General features: G+C 46.5%; 1 long non-coding RNA gene across 1 annotated transcript in view; it reads right to left on the reverse strand.

Annotated features, from left to right (window-relative positions):
* LOC139041097 (uncharacterized) overlaps positions 1-11,297 on the reverse strand; it is a 53,406-nt gene extending 42,109 nt beyond the window's left edge. Inside the window, exons 1-2 of the long non-coding RNA XR_011495699.1 lie at positions 10,898-11,297; positions 781-909 (exon numbers count right to left, since the gene is read on the reverse strand). This is a non-coding gene — a long non-coding RNA (uncharacterized lncRNA). The remainder of the gene's footprint in view (positions 1-780; positions 910-10,897) is intronic.
* Positions 11,298-12,959: the final 1,662 nt, after the last annotated feature.

Raw genomic sequence — 12,959 nt, forward strand, 5'->3', positions numbered from 1 at the left:
GCAGGAATCAGTTATGTCCTTCCAACATGTTCTGAGTTTTACTTCCCTATTCTCATTCTCAACTTCTTGGCTTCCTACACCTTCCTAATCCTCTGTGGGTATCTTTGCTTGTTTTTATTATGATATGTGTTTTCTGTGATCCATTGGATATCTTTTGTAGAATGAGCTGGGAAATAGAAATATGGAAATAGATAGATGGCAGATAGAGGGATGATTGGACTGATAGATGGGTGGATGGATGGACATACACAGACAGATGGATAAAGAGATGGAGAGACGAATGAACAAACAAAGAAACAGACAAATGGACAAGTAGATGGGTAATTGGGTGAACAGACAAACAAATAGACAGAAGACAGACAAATAGATGGACAAAGCTGTCCTAACCTGTGTGTAGCCTGACTCTAACTGACAACCATGCCAGCTGCCTGGACCCTCCGAGAACAACAGCTGACCACAAGGTAAAACCACCCTGATGGTAGAGAGGCCTAGGAGGTCCTCTCTCGTCACCAAGAGTTGGCTCTCTCATACCTGGTCAGTAAAAGGGTGTAGGATTGGCTTAATACAAACCCTGGACCACTGCTCCAGTCCACCTCCTCGGCCAGCCGTGCTCTGCTGCCCTGGTTCTTGCCTGCCCCATTCTCCAGACCACAAGGGGACCCAAACCTCTCCACGTGGCCAACATTACCTTACTTGGTTTTTATCTTTTACACATGGATTTTTACATGCCACCCCTAGCCAGATTGTAAGTACCCTAAGGGCAAGAAACATATCTCTTACCTCTCTTTGTCCGGCATTTACTTCCGTACACACTGATGGCAAGGTGAAAAATGATCTCATGGAGCGCATCCTCAGTAAGTGCAAATCACAGGCTTCTATCTTTGAGGAAGTTTCTTTAGCCTCTTGGAACTGTCAGAAAATATGTGCAGTGCTCAATGATACCATCCATAAATAGCAACCACTGTTTATGAAAATGTCCCAGCAGCACCACAATGGCAACTTATTGAGGTTTTACTAAACACATTATATAATAAAAGTTAATGACTATAGAGTGCTCACTACTAATCAAAATACTTTACATTTAATACTCAAACTTCATCAATATTAGGACCTAAAGGGAAGTCCTATTATTATCCACATATTACAGATGAGAAGACTTACCCTGAGTGAGGTTAAATAACCTGCTTAAGGTCACACATTAGTAAGAGGCAGGGCTGGGGTTCCAATCTCAGTCCAACTCTAAGCCTGTGAGCTTAACCCCCAAGCTATGGGACCATTTTAGGTGGGACAAGTAGAGTGAGCGCTCCTGACCTTGTGGAAAGTCATTAGAGAGTTTTAGTGGATGCCTTCTGACCAGCTCTGACCATACAACCCCTCTCTCTGATCAGACAAGGACTGCTAGAGTCCAACACAGAGACGTGAGCTGGCAGTGGCTCATGGGGGCATTTCCCAACCAATTCATGACCAGTCACTCCTGCTCAACTCTCAAAGCTACAGTAGGAAGGGCACCTGACTGGAATGTCAAGGTCTGGGTTCATGGCAGCCATTCAGTTCCTTTTGTGACTTTGCCTGAGTCACTTGACTTCTGTGACCTTCAGTTTCCTCATCCGCAAATGGGAATAGTAACATCAGCCCGGGATACTGCACAGGGCTATTGTCAGGATCAAATGAGCAGCCGAGACTGGAAGCTGCCTTGTAAAGGGAAGGGGGCTCTGCTCAATTCTGCCAAAGCCATTGGCAGCATTTCTGCTTCAAGGCCCCTCAAAAACATGATCTAACTGGATGATTCAAATGGGCTTCCCAAATGCATCGCAGATCATCGTTAGGAAATACCAAGTGCTGTTTGAGAGTTCAACCAGCCCCAAAGGTTACTCTCAAGTCTAGTGAGTGAACCACAGGATATCACTTTGGGCTCCTGGCCACTTGGCTGCAGTGTGAGAAATGCTTCAGGCTTGCTCCGTTCAGACTTGGTTTGACCACAATCATATTAAATATTAAATCATCTAGTGGCACTGGCAGAGAAAAATACTATGTCAGGCATTAGCTATTCTGCCTTTTGTTACTATCCATAACAATTTCCTAAGCATTTAGAATACTTCAACTTTGAGCCCAACGCTTAGAAAGAAATTATATCTAGCCTAAAGGAACTTTGTCCCAATTTCACTGGAAATTAAAACCCGGCCCCCAGGCACGGACACTGTGTTTCTTCATGCTGTTGGCAAGCAGATGGCTCCATGACAAATGCAAGCCCGCTGGCTCAAAGGGAGACTGTGGCTCTTTAGTGTTGGGGCCTTGGCGCCCCAGCCTCCCTTGTCCCATTCATCACAACATTAATTTCCAGCCCTGTCTCCTTCTCCAGTCTCTCAAGTTCCCCCTCTCTTCCAGCTGACAGCACCGCCTCTACGCCACCTAGAGCTGTGCTTTTCAAACCATGGGTCATCTCCTTAACCAAGGGATCCAACTTAGTCTCACTAGTGGAGGGACAAACTGACATCGCGAGCCCTCTCCTATGATGCAGAAAGAAGTACGCAAAGTCGCTTCTGCAGGGATCCTGCCCAAAAGGTTTCACCAGGATCGAATCACAACAAAGCAATCAGACACATCTAGGCTGTGGGACGTTCTAAGAGACCATTGGCTTGGACTCTGCAGAAGTGTTAATGTCATTAAAAAAAAAAAAGTGGGAGACTGTTTTAGATTAAAGGGGACTAAAGAGACATAACTAAATGCAATATATGGATAAACCTTGATTGGAGTCTGGTCCCCGAAAAATTGCTTTTAAAATTCTTGAGGAGGTGGCCAGCACCATTAAGTGGTTAAGTTCGGCACGTTCCACTTCACTGGCCCAGCTTTATGGGTTTGGATCCCAGGCTTGTACCTACACCACTCGACCCACAGATAAGTAGAGGAAGATTGGCACAGATGTTAGCTCAGGGCTAATCTTCCTCAGGAAAAAAAAAAAAACAATTCTCAAGAAAAAATGGAGAAGTTTGAATATCAGATGATCGTATTGGATGAAAGTTAGTTTCCTGGGTGGCCTAATAGTAACACAGTCATCTTGGAGAACGTCCTTACTCTAAAGAGAGGCATTCAGGGGTGAAAAGATATGAGGTCTGCAGCTTTCAAATACATTTACAGTGAATCCTCATTATTTGCAGATTCTGTATTGCAAATTTGCCTGCTTGCTAAAATTTATTTGTAACCCCAAAATCAATATTTATGGTACTTTCACGGCCTCTTATAGACGTGCACAGAGTGGTGAAAAATTTGAGTCACCCAGCGTGCACATTCCCAGCTGAGGTTGAACAAGGCAACACTCTGCCTTCTTGCCATACTTATTTCATACCATAAACAAGTGTCTGTTTAGTGCCACGTTTTTCATGTTTCAGGGGCTTTTTGGAGCTCTTGTTTTTTGAGAGGGCCCCAAGGGTAGTCTAGGGTTCCTGAGTGCATGAAGGCTGTGATGTGCCTTTTGGAGAAAATACATATGTTAGATAAGCTTTGTTCAGACAAAGTTATAGTGCTGTTGGCTGTGAGTTCAAGGTTAACGAATCAACAACATATATTAAATAATATCTTTAAAACAGAAAACAAGGTTAACGAAACGTGCTCAGAGGCTCACAGGAACCCAGTCCTCTGTTTTCCCTAGGAGCGATGGTTCAGTATTTGCCAACTCATTGTTTGCTGCAACTTTATAGAATAAAACTACTGTGAATGATGGGACTCACTTCTGCATATGCGTGTGTGTACACATACACACGTGTACATATGCATATCTATGCATGCGTTATGTTCACACACAGAGTGTGTACAAATGTTGCGAAATGTTAATAGTTGGTGAATCTATATGACAAGTATATGGCTGTTCATTGTTCTTTTATTTTTTTGTGGATTTAACTTTTTCAAAATAAAATGTTGGAAAAGAACAAACACACACAAACTGTGGCTTGTGACTTGTTAGTAGATTGTAAGATCAGTTTAGAGAGTCCAGTTAGCATTTTTGTAATGAAAGAGAATAGAATGGAATGGAGTAGACAGAGTGGAACAGAAAAGAAACTATCAGTGCCTCACACGCATGTTTTGTGGAACTTGTTTTCAGATAGGGTGTGATGTGTGTTTGCTGGGTTGTAAAATAAAGTGATTTTCCTATTACAAGTTACAGTTCAAAAAAATTTGCAAGTCACAGACCTGTAGAACCAAAGACATCCATGTGGCACCCCTCCTTCAGCCTCTTTCTCTGCGAAGTGTTTCTGTGCCAGGGTCCAACTCTGTCTCTAGAGGGAGTCCTTCTCCTTCCCAGGCTGGCCCACGGCAGGCTGTGCCTCCTCCCACTCTCCTCTCCTCCATCCATATCCTCTGCTTCTCCACGCTTCACCCCTCCCATGTGCTCATCGAGAGTCATGCTGTAGTCTCTTCAGCGTCATTCCTTGGCCCTGATACTTTTCGCCGTAGGCCTCTGCTGAGACACAACTCCTCCTTCATCAAGTCCTTGAACTTGCCCCTGACTGGTGCACCACGAGGTGGTCGGGGGTCCATGAGAGCAGAGGAGAAATGCTTGGAGGGAGGAGGATGGCAGGGAATGCTTCCAGGGGAAGGTGCTACCTCAGACGTTAGAATTTCCTTTTACTGACTGACGAGCAGAGTTTTGTGTGGGAAATATAATGTTTAGTCATGTTGGGGAAAATAGACCAGAGTCAGCATAGTAAGGAGTTACAAGGACAAGAGCATTCAGGGGGGCAGGAACAGGTGGAATAAAGGCAAGATGGAGGGAAGCAGGGGCAAGAAGCAAGTTTGGAAAAGTGGGATAATCCAAGAATCAGAAACGTGAATGGGACCCCACCCTGACATCACAGAGAGCAACCCAAAAGGATTCTGTAGCTTCTTCACTGTTACAGAAGCCCCCAGTGGGTAAGACGGCAGTCAGATGCTGAGTGGTTTCCGTACCCTAACACCGAACAGGAGCTCAAGGCTCTGGGGAAATAGAAGGTGTCTTGCTAATTAAGGAAATATTTTCTGTCTCATTTTGGCTCAAGATGGTACTAGCCAGCTTCCCTGAAAAGCATCCATTCTTGAGATAGGGGTTTTCATTAACTATCTGACTCAAAAGAAATAAGTGGTCCTGCAGCTACAAAGAAAATTGAACATGGAGGACACATCCAGGAGCAGCAGTCTCACCTCTCCACTGGCAGTGCCGTGCTCTCAACAGAATCTTCCATCCTTCAGCAGAGGCCCAGGATGCTCGTCTAGCCTAAACCACGACTAGGAGAGACACGTGGAGAGGAGGGCAACAGTGCTGAGTGGGGGTAGCAGGAGGGGAGGGGACACATGCAGCTGTGTGATTGAGTGTCCCTCTGAGGATGCCCCTGGGGGACACCATCCTGTTTTTTCCTGTATTTTCGAGAAAGTTCCTCTCTGAAAGTTGGACAGCACTATCCGGGTTTCAAGAGCATAAGTTCTGAGCAGGACTCGGGTAAAGAGGTGGGAGGGGCCGAGGCCTGGAAGGTCCCATGGACCTGCAAGGGGCTTGGACTCCATTCTTCAGGGCAACGTTCTTGATCTTGGCTGGTCCTCAGAATTGTGAAGGGGGGTCTTCTGAAATACACCATCCACTTCCTTTCCACACTTGCCAAATTAGAATCTACAGGTTTTCACTCACCTGTTTTATTTCCACTGTTAGCTTGTGAGCCTATTCAGGGAGGTGCTACGTGAGATGTGTCAGCTGGTGATGACGAACAGCTGGTTCAAGTGGCGAGGCAACAGCCAGGCCCCACGGGCACAGAATTGGCCTCGGGGAACCCCAAGGCCCCAGACAACTGTGCTGCCCATCACCTACTCTGGGCCACAAGATCTCAGCCTCTGCTTCTTTCTACATGTTTGCCCACCACCGCCCCTACTGCCACTTTTCAGTGTAGACTTCCCTAGATCTTACTGCTTACCCTGCAGCTTGCACATGGCAAAAAACGTGGTAACTACTCTGTATAACCTTTAATTCAAGTGCTCATTACCATCTACTCATGGTTTCTGAGTCACTTGGTAACAAGTTTTGGTTGCTGTCCAGCTGATGGACTAGCTCTCCTGGGTCAAATAAGTTATGAATTGGAAGGGAGCAGGAAACAGATCTTGTGGACCAAACATGGCCACATCAGCCCGCCCCCTCGGCCGTGGCCATCAGAGCTGGAAAGGCAACATAAAATATTTCCACGGCAGTCCTACACAGACAGCGTAACACGAAAGTGACCAGAAAGTTGTGGTTTAGAAAAACTCAAGCTTTTTAGAAAACTGTGTTGTCTTCACATATTATTGAAATCATGAAGAAGGATACAAACTATACCCTGACAACCTTTAGATGAAGTTGAGCAGAAAGCTGGTGAAAGCATAGAAAAATGAGGTGGTTGCACAATGGAAATCAGGCGAGCTGAATTCAAGTTCCAATTTTTCACTAACTTGCTGTGTGAACTTGGGCAGGTTCTTCTCCCTCTCTGGGCCTTGATTTCCTAAACAAAATAAGGAAGCTGGATGATAAGCTCTCTCTTTGCTCTGAGACTTAACCTGCTTATGAATGGCCCTCACTCTGCCAACTATAACTGGCGAGCCATCTCATATAATTGGAGTTCACAATCCTAGAGGTGACTGGGAATAAGCTACTCATGAGATGAACTGGGCTTGCAGAAAGGAGTTAGCAACATAGCTCCTGAGTCTACACAGCCTTATTTACATGGATTCTATTTGCGATGGCACAGTATCCTTATGATGTTGGCCTGTATCTTATCCAACTCAGCATTTTCGCACAACTAAATTTGGGCAAACTCAGCTCTCAGCTGCTCCCAGGCAAGGGAAAAACAAATGAGGCCCTCCAAGCAGAGGTTCCCTGCAGGGAGCAAATATCTGGTATTTGTAGATTAAAAATAGCCATTAGTGGTTTGCTTGAGTGGATTCCAAAAGGCCTAAGCATATGGTGCACGAGAAGCCAACATATTCCAGATTGGTTGAGGTTCACTGGCCTCTTGGTGAGAGCGCTCATTTACTAAATGTCCACTTTTTGAAAACCCTGCTGTAATTCTGGGTACCCCACCGGGCACTGTGCCTGCCACCTCTCTGTGAACCAATCTCTGCCTCCCTGCTGGTTCTCTTTCAGTCCCATTTGTCATCAACCACCTACCATTTATAATTCCTCTAAGTTGAAGTCTCAAACTGCATCCTATGAGGTGGATTGAGCAACTGCATCTGGCCTGCACAGTATTGGCCAGCACGATTGTATTGTTGTTGTTGTTTTTAAATCTTGAATTAGCTGTTGCATTTAAAATTTAGGAGGAGCCTCCCTTTTCTGGTCATCTGTTGCTTCATGAGAAACCACACAGACTTAGTGGTATCAAACATGAGCATGCCACACTCACGCAGGTCAGGAATTTGGACGGGGCACAGCTCAGGGGCCGGTCTCCGTTACCTGAAGTCTGCAGCCTCAGCAGGGAAGACTCAAACAGCTAGGGCAACTTAAAGAGCTGGCGACACTGCATAGAGTAATCCTAGCACCAGGATTTGCCCAGGTGAGCCCAGTTTATTTAAAATGCACATATTAAAAGATAATGTTCATTTAAGAAAAGATCCAAAATTGTATGTCTTAAATGGTGAGGGGGTACAATGATGGTAACCAGACAAGCTTGTAAATGATTCCATTCACCAACCCTGTCAAAAGGGGGCCTTGGTGAAAACTCACCTTTTCAGGCCTTCACAGAGGAAGACTGTGAGGTCGGCCTGAGGAAGAGCCCTGACTGACTCTAAGTTCCCGGCCCACACATATGAAAAGGAGGATTTCCTGACAGTCTGAAGCTATTTCACACCTCTCCTGGGCCAGTCCCCTGCCCACCTCCCCCTGGTTTAATTACATTTTCATGCAAATTTTCTGGGTCCCTTGACCTTTTGAGACAGAAGTTAATGAATATTGCAAAAGAGCAGAAAGTAATGCTGGTGTTTGCTCAGAAGTTTTATTCTCATCCTCAAGTATTAAGCGCCAAGCTGTTTATTCATCAATGCCTGTTGCTTTAGTAAATATTTCACATTCCTCTTTTAATATGTCATAATCTAACAAGTTTGTTGTTCTACTTCACATTTTATCCAATGAGACCTAGAAACCATAAATTTGGGCTTGCATAATTATCAGTGGACTCATAAGACTTTTATTTGCTTAAATGCAAAATGCTTTTCATACTTTCAGTGAGTTGAAATGGCTCTCGTAATACGGTACCAGATTAGACAAATCCCTCATAAATTTTATGCTTCCTCTTGATGTTAAATGTCTTTTACTAAGTGGACAGAAGTGGTCAGTGTTATTGAAAATGATTCAAAGTCTTCAGCAATGCAGGGACCACAAAATTCCACCTGTGCGTGCCCTGTCCTGAGCAAAGCCAAGCCAGTTCTCCCTGGTTGGATGCAAAGGAAGTCTCACACAGACTTTGGTGTGACATGGACCTGGGTTCAAATCCCTGCTGGGCATCTTTGGGAAAGTCTGGCTTTTAGTTCTCACAAGAGTAAAATGAAAATAATGATGCCTACACCTCATAAGGCTGTTGAGAGCATTGAATATCTCTTGGGCGTCTCATATGGCTTAGTGGTTTAGTACTTAAGCTGTAAAGTCAAAAAGACCTAGATTCAGGGGCCGGCCCTGTGGCCGAGCAGTTGAGTTCGTGCACTCCGCTTCAGCGGCCAAGGGTTTCGCAAGTTTGAATCCTGGGTGTGGACGTGGTACCGCTCATCAGGCCATGCTGAGGCATTGTCCCACATGCCACAACCAGAAGGACCTACAACTTGAATATACAACTATATACTCGGGGGCTTTGGGGAGAAGAAGAGGAAAAAAAGAAGAAGATTGGCAACAGATAGCTCAGGTGCCAATCTTAAAGAAAAAAAAGAGAGACCTAGATTCAAATCCTGACACTAGGACTTATGAGTTAGGTGACCTTGGGCAAGTCACATAAGCGCTCAGCCTTAACTTCTTCATCTCAAAAATGGGACTGGTAATAGTGCTTACTTCATAGGGTTGTTGTAGAAATAAAAATGCGATGTGAATACGTGTAAAATGCTAAGGCAGCGCTAGGCATGTGGGGGGCCTTGTCTATAGGAGCTCCTTTCCTTTTCTCTTAGTTCATGTTCTTCTCAACCCCACTCCCTCCCTGCATTGAGATAAAATCTCAATTTTATCTAATTCCTGGTTTTCCAGGGCCTGGATTTTCAAACATTGTGTCCAAACTAGAGTCCCAATATCCAACTTAGACACGAGGATTCCTACAGCCCCAGGGGCCTGAACCAGGTGGTAAAAGCCCCCTCACAGCACCCGGTGGGCTGCTGGGGTCACAGGCGACCCTGCCATTACTTGGGAGGTCGATGCTGCATGGGCAGGAGCTCAGGGGCTCTGAGGAGACAACCAGCCTCAGTGTGGCAACAGCCTCAGGCTCAGAGAGGAAAGGCTGTGGCAGGCTGGTGATGTCCCTTTCCAGTGGTCCACATGGTTGCTGTGGCCAAAGCAAGTTCTGGGGAGGAAGCTGGAGGGGAAACAGGGTCTGATCACAGTGGCCCCTCCCCGTTCTTTCCCACAGCTTGACAGGTGTGAAAGCCCATGAGGACCCTGGCTTCTCAGCCCCTGCGTCCCACAGCACAGCGCTGTCTTTGTCTCTCAGTTTGTGGTGAGTGCCTGCTTTACAACCAGACCTCATGGAAGATCCCAGAGAGCCCACTACGTGACAGGGCTTCTCCAGGGGCACACAGCTAGTTAGAAGCAGTGCCAGAATTAGAAGTCAGAGCCCACCGAGGAACCTGGCTCTAGAGTATGTGCCTCTCTGACCCAGGGATAAAGATGGGCGTTGGAGGCGGAGCAGAGGTTGTATACAGGTGTATACATACGTGTACATACACATAGGTGTGTATACACCTATAGGCATATTGGTTTTTCATAGCTACTATTTACTGAACATTTCTCAAGTGCTAGATCCTAATTAAATCTTCATAATATCACCATGAGGTTGTTGTTATTATTCTTACTGTACAGTTGAAGAAACCAAAGTTCAGAGACATGATTTGCCCAAAGCCACACAGCTGGTAAGTAACTGAGGCAGACTTAGAATTCAGGCCTGGGTGTCCCAAAGATTGGCTCTTCACCACCAAGAAACCCTTCCCCCCAATCCAGGAGTGAAGTCGTGCTGGAAAACACAGGCTGCCACTGGAGAACTTTCTATTTCAATAGAAATGTGGTCACTGTAGTAATTCCTGGAAGCTTCTTGCAAATTGAAGGAAGGGAGCAGCCAGAGAAGGAGGTGAATAAAGACACCCACGTCTGTGGGAGATGAGAGCCGTCTGGTCAGGGTCAGGCGAGGAGCACAGGGAGCGGGATCTGGGGAGGCAGAGCTCTGAGAATGAGGTCAGGAGCAGCGAAGAGCAAAGCCAAGCAGAGGCATCTCGAGGGGGAGGAGGGCGGGATGGGGGGCTCACAGGAGGGATCCCAGAGGCCCAGGAGAGGATCTGCCCAGCAGAGTGCCACACAGGCACCAAAACGGCCCAGGGGCCTTCAATGCTTGGTCTGATGGCATCTCCTCTCCCTTCGTTGGCTGGCTGACATGACCTTGTAACTAGTGGGAGGAGGTCAAGTCACCAAGTCACTTACAAGGTTATCATTATAGAGAGTGCCAGGAAATCTATATAAACATATTTTATGACTAATTTTTTTGAAACCCAGTGACAGCTCTATGGGTAGGCACCAGTGTCCCCAGTTTATCTCTGAGGAAACAGGGTTAGAGAAGGTGGGAAACTTGTTAATAAGTAGCAGGGGCAACCTACCTTCTTTCCCCTATGCCTGAGTTATATTCCTCATTGGAAAAATTTTGCTATTGCTTTAGGGAAAACGATTCCCTACCTTTAGTGCCTCATTCTTTTCTTTATGAAGCTCTCTCCTCCGCCTCTCTGTGCAGATCCACCACGCTACTCACACAGCTACCTGCCGGCGCGGGCCCTGTGCTGTGTTTTCTCCCCCATCCAAAGGCACCGGCTCCAGTGGGCCAGCCTCTGTCAGGCCCAGTGGTTGATAGATTGGCCTTTTCGCTGGAGTTGTACCAAGAATTTCTCCATCCCTCTTTGCCAGAATGCGTGTTTCCAATTATGTGAAACTCTTCAGGAGAAGTTCACTTCTTTTTGAATTGGTTAAATAAAAACTCGCTGTTTGGGAAAACACCACCTTCGCTGTGTGAGCGAGCCCCAGCGGAATGAAGCGAGGGCAGCCTGGCCAGGGGCCCACGCTGGATCCCCTCCAAGCCAGCAGCCGGATCGCACACTGCAGGTTTCACTTTTTATGCTCAATTTTCTCCTGGTTGCAAGATAGGGGTGCTTGTTGTGGAGAAATGGGTCTCTGTGGTCAGAGGGTCTTGAGTAAGTGGCTGGAGGCAGGAGGGTGGATGTGCTCCCCCTAAACACACATACCTTTGCTTTCCTAAGGCAGCCTGGAAGTAGGATTCTGGATTGAAGGTTCAAGGAGGTGCAACCTTAATGTGAAGTAGCTCGGTAAAGAGTTTTTAAATGGGATGACACTCTTCCTCCCCCTTACCCACCCAGAGTCCCAGCCCTCTGTTCCCCATCTGAGGGCCTCCTCTGAGCCTTTGGTTGCATATGCTCAAGCATATTCTCCCTTTCTCTTTGTGGCCTCCTCTCTCGCCCCCTTCTCCCACATGCACACACATTCTCATCGAGATTTTCGCAAACACCAAAACCAGAAGCATGGCCGGTTTGAGGGGCCAGAGAGGATATCTGCCATCCTTTGCTGTCCCACAGACTGATTTCTTCCAGCCAGCAGCCTCATCTCCTGCAGGCCCACTCTAATTTCATGTAGGCCAACAGCCAAAGTGCTGGTGCCAAATCCAAAATAGACTAATCCTGGATCACCCTCCCTCCCACTGATGGCTTCCACTGAGCAAATTTTTCATACCATTGCCTAGTAAACTCAAACTCCATCGCCCCCACACACATCCCAGTCAGCCAGTTGCTGCTGCAATGGGGAACACTCACCCTGTAAACACGCATCCAAGGGGGAGAGGACATGGGTGATGGTCAGGAAGGGCTTGCATTGCGTCTTATAAGATCTTTTAAGACTTTCTTTAATACTTTAAGGTGCCTTTGATGGGGTGTTTGTTGGGTGGGTGGAAGACTGAGGAAGAATGGACATTTCAGGCAGAGAGGATGAGAAAAGCACTGGATGAGGATGAAACCTCATAGCCTGATCCAGAAACAATAGAATAGCATGGAGCTCACTATGGCCTGCTTGTAGGAAATGTGTGGGGTGCAGGTCAAAGGTGAGGCTGCAAAGGAAGGCAGGGGCCCATCATCAAGGTCCCTGGGTACAAGGGTAAGGATCATTGAGGAATTTTAATCAGGAGAGATTTGCATTTTCCAAATATCATTATGGGAGTCTATGGAGGAAGACACAATTGGAAGCAGACAAACTCTTGGAACTCTTGTAGTGATAGTCCAGGAAGAGATGAGGATCATCAGAACTAAGGCAGGAGCAGTGTGGATGGAAAATGGAAGGCCAACCAAGAAGAGAGATTGACAATACAGAATGTACAGGACATCGTGAGGGACTATCTGAGGTTTAGAAGCAGGCACAGGTTTCTGGCTCAGAGACTGGGTGGTTAATGGCTCCGTTAATTCACAGAGATAGAAAATGCCAGAGGAGGAGAGGTTTGGGGGAGCCCATGATGAGTTCAATTATGGACATGTGGAGTTTGAGGTACCTGTAGGACATGCAAGTGGAGATATCCACGGCAACTGACTTTCTCTGTCTGGAGTTCAAAAGAAGAGACCCAGCTGGGTGGAGGCCCATGTGTTGGCCCATGGATCCCAGAATTCTAACCTGGTCTTCCTTCCACCCACTTCTAACTGCTCTCACCCACCAACCCCAATCTTGCCTCATTCCCAGTCAATTGGAA

This window comes from Equus asinus, chromosome 20, assembly GCF_041296235.1.
Source record: "Equus asinus isolate D_3611 breed Donkey chromosome 20, EquAss-T2T_v2, whole genome shotgun sequence".
Taxonomy (NCBI): Eukaryota; Metazoa; Chordata; class Mammalia; order Perissodactyla; family Equidae; genus Equus; species Equus asinus.